Raw genomic sequence first — 12,283 nt, 5'->3', positions numbered from 1 at the left:
AAACAAGAGGTACGAACTTAACCACATCCTCCCGTTCTGATGGGACAGAGTACATCTGGCTTTTAGCCTCTCCTTAACAGCCTCATCTGATGTAATCCTTTCCCAGATCAGGGACCTTAGTCTGAGCGGAATTCCCAACAGCCTAGACTGTCTCCACCGCTTGCTAGGGCAGGACTGGCATTCCCTGTGATCATCTGGACATATTCTTTTCCAGAGAATATAAAATATCTCCTTCCAGTTTCTGGACATCTAGAGCCAAAATCCTGCGTTTTCTTGACGCCTCAGTATCACACTTACAGATTTTCCATTTGCAGCCTGCCTCTAACTTATACCTCTAACACTTTTTAGCGGCAGCGTGATTCTATTTGTCCCAGCTCATTGATATACCAATTTTGGAATATCGTTTGTGTGTGGAACCACGTGTTTAGGTGGAGAAAGGTGGTCACAGAAAACCTTCAGGGATAGATTATAAAACAGGAACTGCCACCCACTCTTAATAGTAGCAATGACTATAAAATCTCCATAGGAAAGCCTGAAGGGACTGCAGACTTAGTTTCCCTTTATCTCACTTCTTCACTCCCCAAAAGCCACATAAACACGTCTTTCTACCTCATTTGAGTTCACAAGAGATGATACAAGATTAGAGCTTGCACAAAAATCTGTTACTAAGTTTGTGGGGCTGCGTTAATATTGATGTGGGGTGCAAGCCTTTTTAGGTCGAGCCTTCCAGACAGCACAACACTCTGGTTGCAAAAGACATACTGTGGGCTTATGCGGAACATGCAGGGGCTTGGAGTCCACCTATTGCTTAACATTGGCTGGCTTACACCATAGGCAACTAAGTTTACATCTACATAATAATCACCATGACACCCTGCATCACAACAGAAATCAACAGAAATCAGTATCACATTCTTTATACCATTCTGACGCATAAACCCTTCTTCGTTCACTGATCCCTCCCCCTCCTCTCTTTCTCTCCCTCCCTTCCTCCTCCCTTCCTCCTGCGCCTTATTACCCCCTTATTCTACCATCACACTTCCCTCCCATCCAACTTTATTCCACCCCTTCTTTTTTCCCCTCCCTCACATGTCTCTTTACTTTATTTTATTTTATATTTTATGTTTCGTATCCTAACATACAATATATATGTTTTATCTCTGCTAAAACAATGGACATGTCAACTGAGAACCTAACCTATGTCAAATTCATATGGAAGTTGTCCTGTACTGCGTACAGCATCTTGTATTATTTTGTATCTTTTCTCAATTCTCAATAAAAAAAATTATTTAAAAAAACAAACAAAAAAACATTGGCTGGCTTTCCTGTCACCCTCATTTGCCTAGTTCTTATTAGTGTCCCAGCTTTTCAGTCATGTGTTTGTCAGTCCCTCTTATGGAATACAGCTTCCGTACAATCTGTTTTGATTGGATGGCTTTTACTCTTCCTCAGCTTGCTTAAGAAGCACTACTGTTTTGTTCTTTAAGCACTTCACAAGAGTACATGTGTTTTTCAGCTGTCTCACTCGTACTTCTTTTCCCCTGCACTCCGTGTTGGTCTCTCTCGCCTGTGTGCCTCTCCAATCCCTCTCCGTGTTGCGATCTCTCTTGTTTCTTCCCCAGTTGCTCTCTCACCTGTGTGCTTGTCCCTCATCGGCTCCAAGTTACTCTTTCACCCGTTGCTTCACCCTCAAACCCTTGACCTCCGTGTTCCTTTCTCCACTCAGTCCCTCCTTCTCTGTTACTCATTACTTTTCATTCCTGCCCCCACCCTCCGTGTTGCTTCATCCACCATTGCCCTCCATGTTGCTTCTCCTCACCCACGTGTTCACTCTGTCTCCCATTTGTTGGTTCTCCTCCCCACCCCCTTCTTTGCTTCGTTCCACCCACAACCTCCATGTTACCCCACGTGTGCTCTCCATCTTTCTCCCCTATCTCCCAGGCCCTTCATGTTGCTGCTCCTAACCTAGGCTTCAAAAAATGACTTCATGCCTTTTTCGGTTACACCTACAACTCACATGCGCTGTCAGCAAAAGCTATTGTTCTTAAAAAAAATTAAAAGAGGCTTAGAGCCCGGTTATTACTTACCTTCGCTTACCATTGGTTGGCTCCCACATCACTCTTTTTTCCTTGCATACTACGGGCAGAGCCTTCTCCCCGCCTCCAGCTTCCACCTGGGCTTCAGCCTTCGCCCCTTCGTGCTCCTGCCTTGGACCATGGGCCTAGTACTGCTTCCTGTGGCCAGTGTCCTTCTAATGGTGACAGACTCCTTAAGGTATTCGTTTTTTCACTTATTTACTTGTCAGTGCCCCTCTTGTTCTCTTTAACTCACCCACCTTTTTTCTCTTGTTGCTTTTTAAAATTTGTTTTCCACAAGTTTTTAGCACTAGACCCATAGTTATTGCAGCACAATTTACTTTACACAGGCCACATTCTTTTTTTTTAGCCTGGGTAGTCTCAGTGATTTGCCCAGAATCACAAGATGTTGAACCAATGGTGAGAATCGAACCTGGTCCTGCAGATCCAAAGGCGGCAATTCTGGCCGAAACACCGCATCCTCTTTAAAAGACATTAACAAACCCAAAATAGCTCGTGCAGAGCTCTTTGGATTTGTTAATGTTATTTTAAAGATGTTACACAATGGCACAGAAATCTGTGCAACACGACTCAAAGTAAACAAAACAAAGTGCTATGACAAGGTCAACGCTGGCCGATCTGCAGCACTTTGTTTTTAATCTTCTTTGGGTCATTTTGACAGTAGCCCTAGTTGATGTGTATCATATTTAAAAAACATTGACACTCCCACCAGCTCTCACATAGGCGAAACCTTTAGGCTCCGCCAATGCTTGTTTCTTTTTATTTACCAATCCAAGTAAGATTGGAAAATAAAAAGGAAAATAAGTGGCCACATCCTTTTGCAGCTTACACATGACCGGTGCATCTGCCTAAAAATTGACTCAGGTGGCCTGGTTAAAGGCTTATGTTCTTAACCCCTTCGCTGCCAGGCCTTTTCCCCTCCTGTGCCGAGCCTTTTGTTCGGCTATTTGGGGCAGTTTGCGCTTAGGCCCTCATAACTTTTTCTCCACATAAGCTACCCACCCCAAATTTGCGTCCTTTTTTTCCAACATCCTAGGGATTCTAGACGTACCCAGACTTTGTGGGTTCCCCTGAAGGAGACCAAGAAATTAGCCAAAATACAGCGACAATTTCATTTGTTTCAAAAACATTGGAAAAAGAGCTGCAGAAGAAGGCTTGCGGTTTTTCCCCTGAAAATGGCATCAGCAAAGGATTTGCGGTGCTAAAATCACTATCTTCCCAGCTTTCAAGAACAGGCAGACTTGAATCACAAAACCCCATTTTTCAACACAATTGTGGCATTTTACTGGGACATACCCCATTTTTACTATTTTTTGTGCTTTCAGCCTCCTTCCAGTTAGTGACCGAAATGGGTGTGAAACCAATGCTGGATCCCAGACAGCTAAACATTTCTGAAAAGTAGACAGAATTCTGAGTTCAGCAAGGGGTAATTTGTGTAGACCCTACAAGGGTTTCTTACAGAAAATAACAGCTGAATTAAAAAAATATTGAAATTGAGGTAAAAAAACCAGCCATTTTTCTCCACATTTTACTCTGTAACTTTATCCTGCGATGTCAGATTTTTTAAAGCAATATACCGTTACGTCAGTTGGACTCTTCTAGTTGCGGGGATATATAGAGCTTGTAGGTTCATCAAGAACCCTAGGTACCCAGAGCCAATAAATGAGCTCCATCTTGCAATGGGTTTTCATTCTATACCAGGTATACAGCTATTCATTTGCTGAAATATAAAAAGTGACAAATAGGTATCAAGAAAACTTTTGTATTTCCAAAATGACCACAAGATAAGGTGTTGAGAAGCAGTGGTTATTTGCACATCTCTGAATTCTGGGGTCCCCATACCAGCATGTGAATTACAGGGCATTTCTCAAATAGACGTCTTTTTTACACACTGTCTTACATTTGGAAGGAAAAAATGTAGAGAAAGACAAGGGGCAGTAGCACATGTTTTGCTATTCTGTGTTCCCCCAAGTCTCCCGATAAAAATGGAACCTCACTTGCATGGGTAGGCCTAGCGCCCACGACAGGAAACACAAAATGGACACATCACATTTTCAGAAAGAAAACAGAGCTGTTTTTTACAAAGTGCCTACCTGTGGATTTTGGCCTTTAGCTCAGGCGGCACCTGGGGAAACCTAGCAAACCTGTGCATTTTTTAAAACTAGACACCTAGGGGAATCCAAGATGGTGTGACTTGTGGGGCTCTGACCAGGGTCTGTTACCCAGAATACTTTGCAAGCCTCAAAATTTGGCCAAAAAACACTTTTTCCTGTCATTTCGGTGAAAGAAAGTTCTGGAATCTGAGAGGAGCCACAAATTTCCTTCCACCCAGTGTTCCCCCAAGTCTCCCGATAAAAATGGTACCTCACTTGTGTAGGTGGGCCAAGTGCTTGTCACAGGGAAGAGCCAAAAACATGTCGAAATTGAGGGGGAACCAAAGCGGGCCCAAAAGGGCAGTTTGAAAAAAAAAATGTTAGGCTGACAAGGGCAGCAGAATGTTTATCAGTATAGATGAGACAATACTAGGTGGTATGAATTTGGTGGATTCCTGCAGATTCTGGAAGGTTCCATCACGAAAATGTGTGATTCCCAGCAAAGTTGGAGGTTTGCAGGGCATTGTGGGTAAAAAACATGGAAGCACACCACCCTGGAATCACCCAGATGTTTAGTTTTCAGGTGTGTCTAGGTCTTGTGGATTTTTCTACCTGGCAGCGTCCCAAAGTCCATAAAGTGAAGCCCTCACCATTACAAGTGGGACGATTTTGAGAGTTAGCCAAGCTCTCATGGCCCAAATGTAAAACCAAAACCCCAAATAATCAAATGTCCTCTTGCTTGCCGTGGGATAAGATGTTTTAGTGTGCGGGGGAGAGCTGAAAGACTGTTACCCCCTTCAGTTGGGGTGGGGGCATAACCAGGCCCACACTGGTTGGTAGCCACCACCCCACTATTTCTTTTTTTAATTCCCTGGCATCTAGTAGACTTTCTGCCCCCCCCAGGGTGTGGATCAGGGGTAATTGCCCAATCTGCCCACTGGTGGGCAGAACAACTTTGTCCCCATTTATTTGGGATGGGGGGCTATACCCCTATATTTTGAAAAAAAAATTCCCTTGTCTCTGGTGGGCTTTCTGCCCGTCTTGGGGGCAGATGGGCCTTCCAAAAATAAGCCAATCTGACCCCAAAGGGGGCAGATATGGCCAACAGTGATGTGCCCCCATGGGGAGTGACCCTTGCCCAAGGGGCTGCCCCCCAAACAAAACACAAACATACACACACACCAATCCCTGGTGCCTAAGTGGTTTCTGCCCCCCCCGTGGGCAGATTGGCCTAACAGAAATAGGCTGATCTGCCCCCAAGGAGAGGAGAAATGGCCTAAAATAAATTTGCCCTCCCCTTGCGTGAAATTGACGCAAAAAAATAAAGATCTCTGGTGTCTAGTGGTTTCTGCCCCCCTTGGGGGTAGATTGGCGTAACAAAGATTGGCCGATCTGCCCCAAAAGGGGGCAGAAATGGCCTAAATACAATTTGCCCCTCCAGGGGAGAGACCCTTGCCTAAAGGCTCGCTCCCCATCTGTAAAACAACAACAACAAAAAATCCTCGGTGCCTAGTGGTTTCTGCCCCCCCTTAGGGGCAGATCGGCCTAATTAAAATATGCCAACCTGCCCCCAACGGGGGCAGAAATGGCCTAAATATAATTTGCCCCCTAGGGGAGCGACCCTTGCCTAAGGGGTCACTCCCCTTGCGTGAAATTCACATAAAAAAAACTCCCTGGTGTTTAGTGGTAAGGGGCAGATTGGCCTCATAAAATATAAAGGCCTTAAAAAAAAATGCCCCCCCTAGGGAGCGACCCTTGCCCAAGGGGTCGCTCCCCTTATTACAATTTCTTATATTCTGGTGTCTAGTGGGCATTTTAGCAGCCGGATCGCTTCGCAATCCAGGTGCTAAAATGCTCAGAGAGACTTCAAAGGGAAGAAAATTCCTTTCCTTCTCTTTGAAGCCTCTCAGGTCTCCTCCACGTGATCGGAAGAGAAATGCTGAGCATTACTCTTCCGATCGCGCATGGGAGGAGGCCTCTGTGTGGTCAGCGCGTGAGGTCAGCAGTGGATGTCGGGGGTGGAAGGGGTAGGGCTTCCCCTTCCATCCCTGCCTTTGGGGGGTGGGAGGGAACAACACAGAGGGGGCGCTAGCGATCCCTCTGGGCTCTGTGCCCAGGACGTAATGGTTACGTCCTGGGCACACGAGCACTGTGCCGCAGGACGTAACCGTTACGTCCGCAGCACAGAAGCGGTTAATTGGTTATGCTGCACAAAATTGGAATGTTGTACAGCATGAATAAAAAACATTGGCAAAGTCAACAGGTCTCAGAGGTGTGGTCTATTGACATTCCTAATGCCTGTTTTATGTATGAGGTCTATTATCTATAACATTAACCTCACCACGCCCTATGCTGAGGTTAGGGATGGCTTAGGTTCCTGTTATTTCATAGATTTTTTCAGAAAATGTCTGGTCAGAGCCAATGTGACGGTAGTTCAAAATCATAATACGAACGCCTGACAGTGCCCTATGGAGAACCAGTGCAGGACCCCTCCAAAAATCCAAAGGCTTAGGGCCTCATTATGAGTTTGGGATGAGATGACCCCCAAACCTCTGGGGAGGATGCTGCCGTCATGACGGTGGCATCTCCCCTGTCGTATTCCAATGTTCCTGCCAGGCTGACAGGTCCCCGCCATGAAAAGGCTGGTGGAAAGTTGAGTTGTAATCAGCATGACGGCGCTGATTGCAGGGCCACCGTGGCTGATCGGAACTCAGACCGCCTTCAGCCCATGGAGAACCATGTTCCTGGTGGGCACGGCGGTCCGACTGCCAGGGTCGTAATGTGGCGGTTGAACCGCCTGCAGTGAGGTGGTCCGACCGTCACCACGAGGCTGGCGGTCTCATGACCGCCATCCTCGTAATGAGCCCCTTTGTCATGCTTTTTTCGTAAATATGGCAAATACTAATGGCAACAAATCAAAGTTGGATAAAAGTGAAATTGTTTCAGGGCCTCATTTACAACTTTTTGGTGCAGGGCAGTGCCGCAAAGCTCCTTGCTTTTTGCCCTGCGTCAGAAAAAAGATCAGGAATGCACTGTATTAATGACATACACCACATTCCTGTCCTTTCTGCCTGGGCTGACACCCAAATTGATGCCTAGCACCAAAAAGGGTGTTTGTGCTGTGGCACCATTATTTTTGTGCAGGTATGGATGCCATGCTGCACAAATACAATCAATGGAGGTGTTTTCCTCTTTCTGTGTGTGCTGCAGAATGCTCCGGCGGCGCCGGTCTCTTGCAAATTAGACCCTCGGTTTATGAGGACCTCCAAGGTTTTTGCCAGACGCAGAGGAATTTTCCATTTCCCCTGGACTTCTGAGGTGCTGGAGGAGCTTCCTGTTTATGATAGACAACTCCATCATTAACAGTGTCAATATCTCAGAAACGGATGGTTGTGGTGAAAAAAAACTCCAACCATATGTTCTCTGGAGCAACTATTTTATCTATTGTCTCCCTGCAAGAAGTAGGTCCCTCTACATGCAAGGATTGTGTATCTCCAGTAATTTAGGTGCTGGACTCTGGATCAGTAGTCCTGGGTTAAGAGGGATTATTTCTCCTAGAAAGGGGTTAGGGATTGCTCTAACATCAGGCTGGAAATATGCAAGCTTAAATGGGGTGAGATCACAAAGCAGTCTTTGAAGTCACGTAGAACAATCTTAGGATCTAGAGCCTATGGCCTGTAGATAGCTGTATCACTTCACACCCAATAGAACCGAGGGGGGCCCTACTTCGATATAAAGACATTCTTCTGTCAGCTACTCCCAAAGCTGTTTGGGGAGCTACGCTCACCAGTTGCAGGGCAAAAGTTATTGTGTGGTAGACATGATACAAGAAGAATCAGGTAATTCCTTCCTTGATCAAAATATCACTTGATGGCTCATGGCCACGTGCTGATCAGTCACCACTTTGCAGATCAGCTCTTCTGCACTTGTTTGTTTTAACACAGCTCTCCCAAGTCTCTGGGAAGGCACTCGCTTGAGGGCAGCTAGGCAATAAGTGGGTTTATTAATGTCTCCCTCTGCTCCATGGAGGTCCGCACAAGGAATCTACAGTCAGACAAGCAAAACAGGAAGGCTAGAGGCCTATTTCTAGGCTTAGATCCAGACTAGGGGAGCTACAATGTACCCTGTCTATTATGCAGGAAGTACCAGAAGTCTAAGCAGTGCAGGTTCGAGGGTTCTTTAAATTGAGCATTTCACGAGCAGTGATGCCGCATGTGGGCTATTAAGAAGCCTCTGGAAACGAGGGTGTGGCTACATATAAGGTTTGGACAACAGACAATTAAGTCATAGAGCATCTAGACTTTTTGAGACTTTGGAGAGCTCGAATTGGCTTAGGCAATGTACGTGTATATTCCAGACAGAAGCCAGACATGAGATAAACAATTAATCATATGCTGGTCACGTTCAAAGAGATTATCTTGCACCATAAGGCTTCACAGAGCAGAAAAAAGAGGGGAACGGGGTTGGGGATGTTACCATGCCACATTGCACACATGCACCATTTACAGGCACATGCGACTGTTTTCGAAGTGGTACATCTCGCAACCCACAAACACTCATGTCACTAAAAAGAAGATCCTCTTTATTGAGGTTACTATACTTTTACAGGGGGAGTCAGTAGGCTGCATCTGGGGGGTACAACAGGACTGTACTTCCAAAATCTGCCAATGGTACGGAACACCCAATGGCTTTAAGTTAAGTGAAGAGAAGTATTTTTTTTTAGTTTGGTGTTTAATTCGACAATACTAAGATATAAGTAAGGAATGACGGAGACACCAACCTTCCATATCTTTTCTCCTCCAGCAACCATCTCAAAACAAATCCCTCCTCCCCACACCTTCCATATTCTGCTTCCATATTTTCATAACCTACAATCCACATGCAAGAGCGCATTACCATAGTAAGGAGGTTGCACAGTCATACACACTGACGAGTTTCATTGGGATTCTTTCGGCTGTACTCCCTTCCCCCAGCACCACGAGCATATAGCTCTGCTAGGAATCACTGCTGATGGTGGCCTGTGTATTCCTGGGGTTAGTGGCCACATGAACGATAAAATGGGGGAATTGTCATGTTGAACATTTTTAAAAGGACTGGTCATGACACTATTACAAACTGCTGCACCTACAAACTTTGGGCCGTATTTGACTTGGGTGATGGGTTACTCCATCACAACAGTGACGGAAAGCCCATCCACAGAGATATAAATCCCATTATTTCCTATGGGATTTATATTTCGTCAATGGGCTGCCACGATTGTGACGGAGTAAACCATCAGATGACAGCTAAATCAGGCCCTTTGTGAAGCAGGGGAATGCTTTATGTCCTCTGTAGTGCTATAACACATCAGAGAAGGCTCTTCATGTATGCTTAGCCCTCATGTACAAATAACCCCCGTTTCCGGGCAAGGATCAGGCAACAGGATGCACTGGCAGTCTTGTTCCTGTGAATCGTGAAATTAGTATCCATTACCCATGAGCTGACCTCGTATCCTGAAAGTGAGAGAGCATTTTTACTAGAGAAGAATAATAATCATTAACCTAGTGCGATGTGTTTAGTAGGCCTAAATCAATTACTGCACATAAACATGGCTTTGCATTCAAAGCTTGCAGAGAGGCATGCATTTAGTTTAGACTGCTGACAAATACACACTTTTCACTTTTTTCTTGACTCTTCCTTACCTCTTTGTTAGTTCGGACCTTTGTCGTGGTCATAAGTGCATTTATTTTCATGATGCAAATGTCTTATTGCAACAGTAGAATGAATAGAGAGTGTGTTAAGTCTTAGCATTTTACCCATTAAAACCATGTAAAAATGTCTGCAATGTTAGATTAATCTTAAAAGTTGTTTCTTTATGATTAGGCTGTGTCACAGAAGGCATAGTGATTTCATTGCGGAATTAACTGTACTTACCTTGACTTGTTTTTGTCTTATAGAGCTTAATGATGGGAGAGAACAATAGAATATCGATAATGTTGCAATGAATAGTTAAATTTATTTTGTATTTAGGGCATTTTTTGTTAAACTTGCAGAATCAACAGACAATTTACTATTCCCTTGCAGATATCAACATCTCATTGACTGAAACCAGAAGTTATCTCTGCAAGACTTGCAACTTGTTTCATTTTAGTGTTGTATACATGCTCTGTTCCCAGGCTAGACGATATAAATGCCAGCGGAGGGGAGATGTAGATTGAGATTTTAGATGAGGGAGAAGAGAGGAGGATATGCCAGACGAGAGCCCCTACCGCATATTTTCCTGAGAGCATTTCTACTCAAACACATCCCAACTTTGACTCTTTGCTGACGCATCTCAGATTCACTTTGAGAGCTACTACATTTCTGTTCCAAATTTTTGCCGTTTGTGACTCTGTTGAGTCTCTTGGATTTCTGTTTATGGGGAGTTCTATTACAGCTCTAATGCTTTCAATTCTTGAGGCAAAAACGTTTTATGCGTTCTGCTGATGTTTCTTAGAATAGGGATAAGATTTTATGGAACATGCTTCATGCATTGTTCTGTAATTGTATTGAGAAATGGCGCATCACTAATAAAATAAATTAATTGCTAAAGCATTTAATAAAAACGTTATTAACATAATCAAACCCTCATTATTGACTCCTACGAATGAAATGTTCTAATTGATATTGTTGATTTGCAGTTCCTTGTTAATTGTACATACCCCTACGACTATCTCCTCCTGGGCTCAGTGGAGTGGGGGGACTTCGTACCACTTATTGAATCTAATACTAAATAATTGAGGTTGCCAATAGGCTCCAGGACTGGATTAGTATAAGTGTTAGACCACTAGCACTGGCTTTGAACTTACACTTTAAGTGGTTAGAGCGCCCCCTGTGATCATGTGGTCACTGTTCAGCACTCTCTCTCAGGATGTCTGCCTTCTAATGCCATGTTCATCAATGGGTGTCCTGTCAGTGATTGCGCTCCCTCAGGCATATGCTTTCATAGAATGTGCTCTCATCCTAGTTTCCTTCCGGAAGGTGCAGTTTGGTTCCAGCACTGACTTCTTTTAGGCTTCAGTAGTGTGCCTAGAAGGCCTTTAGAGAGCCCTAGGTCTGTCAGTATGGAAACACTCATGCTGTTTCTCATTAGGCAACTTTGGGATCCCCTTGTTGTCTTCCCTACGTACTCCCCTCCCTTTGAGATCTTGGCTGAGGTGGATGCTGGCATCCAGTCTCTTAAGGTCTCAGTGTGGGAGAGGTCCCTATAAGTCACTTGGTGTCTCTACAACCTGAGGCTGGTGGTTTGCCATCAACTTTGGAGTTTTTCTGAGAAGGTGGCTTTGTATGGCCTATCTGAAAGGAAAGGTGGCAAGGCATGCTTTTTAAAATAATTTATATGAAAAAAAAGTATAGCCGCTGAGTGTCTTTCATAGGAGGTGTAGACTCATCTCTACTCAGTAATGCCTGGGACTGAGAAAGCGTCCCTTGGATATTTAAAGTAAAATTGCAATTCTTGATCATCCTTGAAAAGATGTCCATCAAGCGAACAGTTTTGGTAAAATGCTTTTAAATTCATTTTCCAGGGTTAATTCATCAATATTTTCAGTAATTCCTCAATAAACCAGGAGTTTCAGTAGGAATTATACTGTTGGCTCACCTGGTAGTTTATGTGCTGCTGCTGTATGACATGACACTAACTTGCTCTCAAGTGGTCCTTGCAAAGCCTTCAGCAGAAAACTTTCCATTTGACAGCAGCCGGCTTACAGCTGCACTATGGGGACAACTGGAGGAATTGGAGAATGTTACATACAGATCATTTTATTTTTTATGGAACAACTTGACAATTGGTTGTGCTCAATGAATTTCTTCTTCGTAGAATTCAATGCAGGAAGCATGTAGTGGATGAGGCCTCTATTTCTTCCCTAATCTAACATAGGCAATTCCAGTAAAATTCTAGCATTATTTTCCAAATCAAAATGGAGGATTCAAGGAATTATGGCACACCTTCCACTACATAAGGAGAAGTAAGTCCCCTGGGCCACATTGCTATGTGAAAAGTATTTTTTGTCACTTTCATTTGACCCAGACTATCTTTCTTCAATTTTTTTTCTGGGAATGCCACTGATTTTTTTC

The 12,283-nt window shown here is 44.2% G+C and overlaps 1 long non-coding RNA gene across 1 annotated transcript in view; it reads left to right on the top strand.

Moving 5' to 3' along the window:
- LOC138247295 (uncharacterized) overlaps nt 1-10,721 on the top strand; it is a 108,228-nt gene extending 97,507 nt beyond the window's left edge. Inside the window, exons 4-5 of the long non-coding RNA XR_011194417.1 lie at nt 2,147-2,274; nt 10,253-10,721. This is a non-coding gene — a long non-coding RNA (uncharacterized lncRNA). The remainder of the gene's footprint in view (nt 1-2,146; nt 2,275-10,252) is intronic.
- Nucleotides 10,722-12,283: the final 1,562 nt, after the last annotated feature.

Source organism: Pleurodeles waltl, chromosome 7 (assembly GCF_031143425.1).
Source record: "Pleurodeles waltl isolate 20211129_DDA chromosome 7, aPleWal1.hap1.20221129, whole genome shotgun sequence".
In the NCBI taxonomy this organism is placed as follows: domain Eukaryota; kingdom Metazoa; phylum Chordata; class Amphibia; order Caudata; family Salamandridae; genus Pleurodeles; species Pleurodeles waltl.
This window is presented reverse-complemented; position numbering and strand designations above follow the sequence as displayed.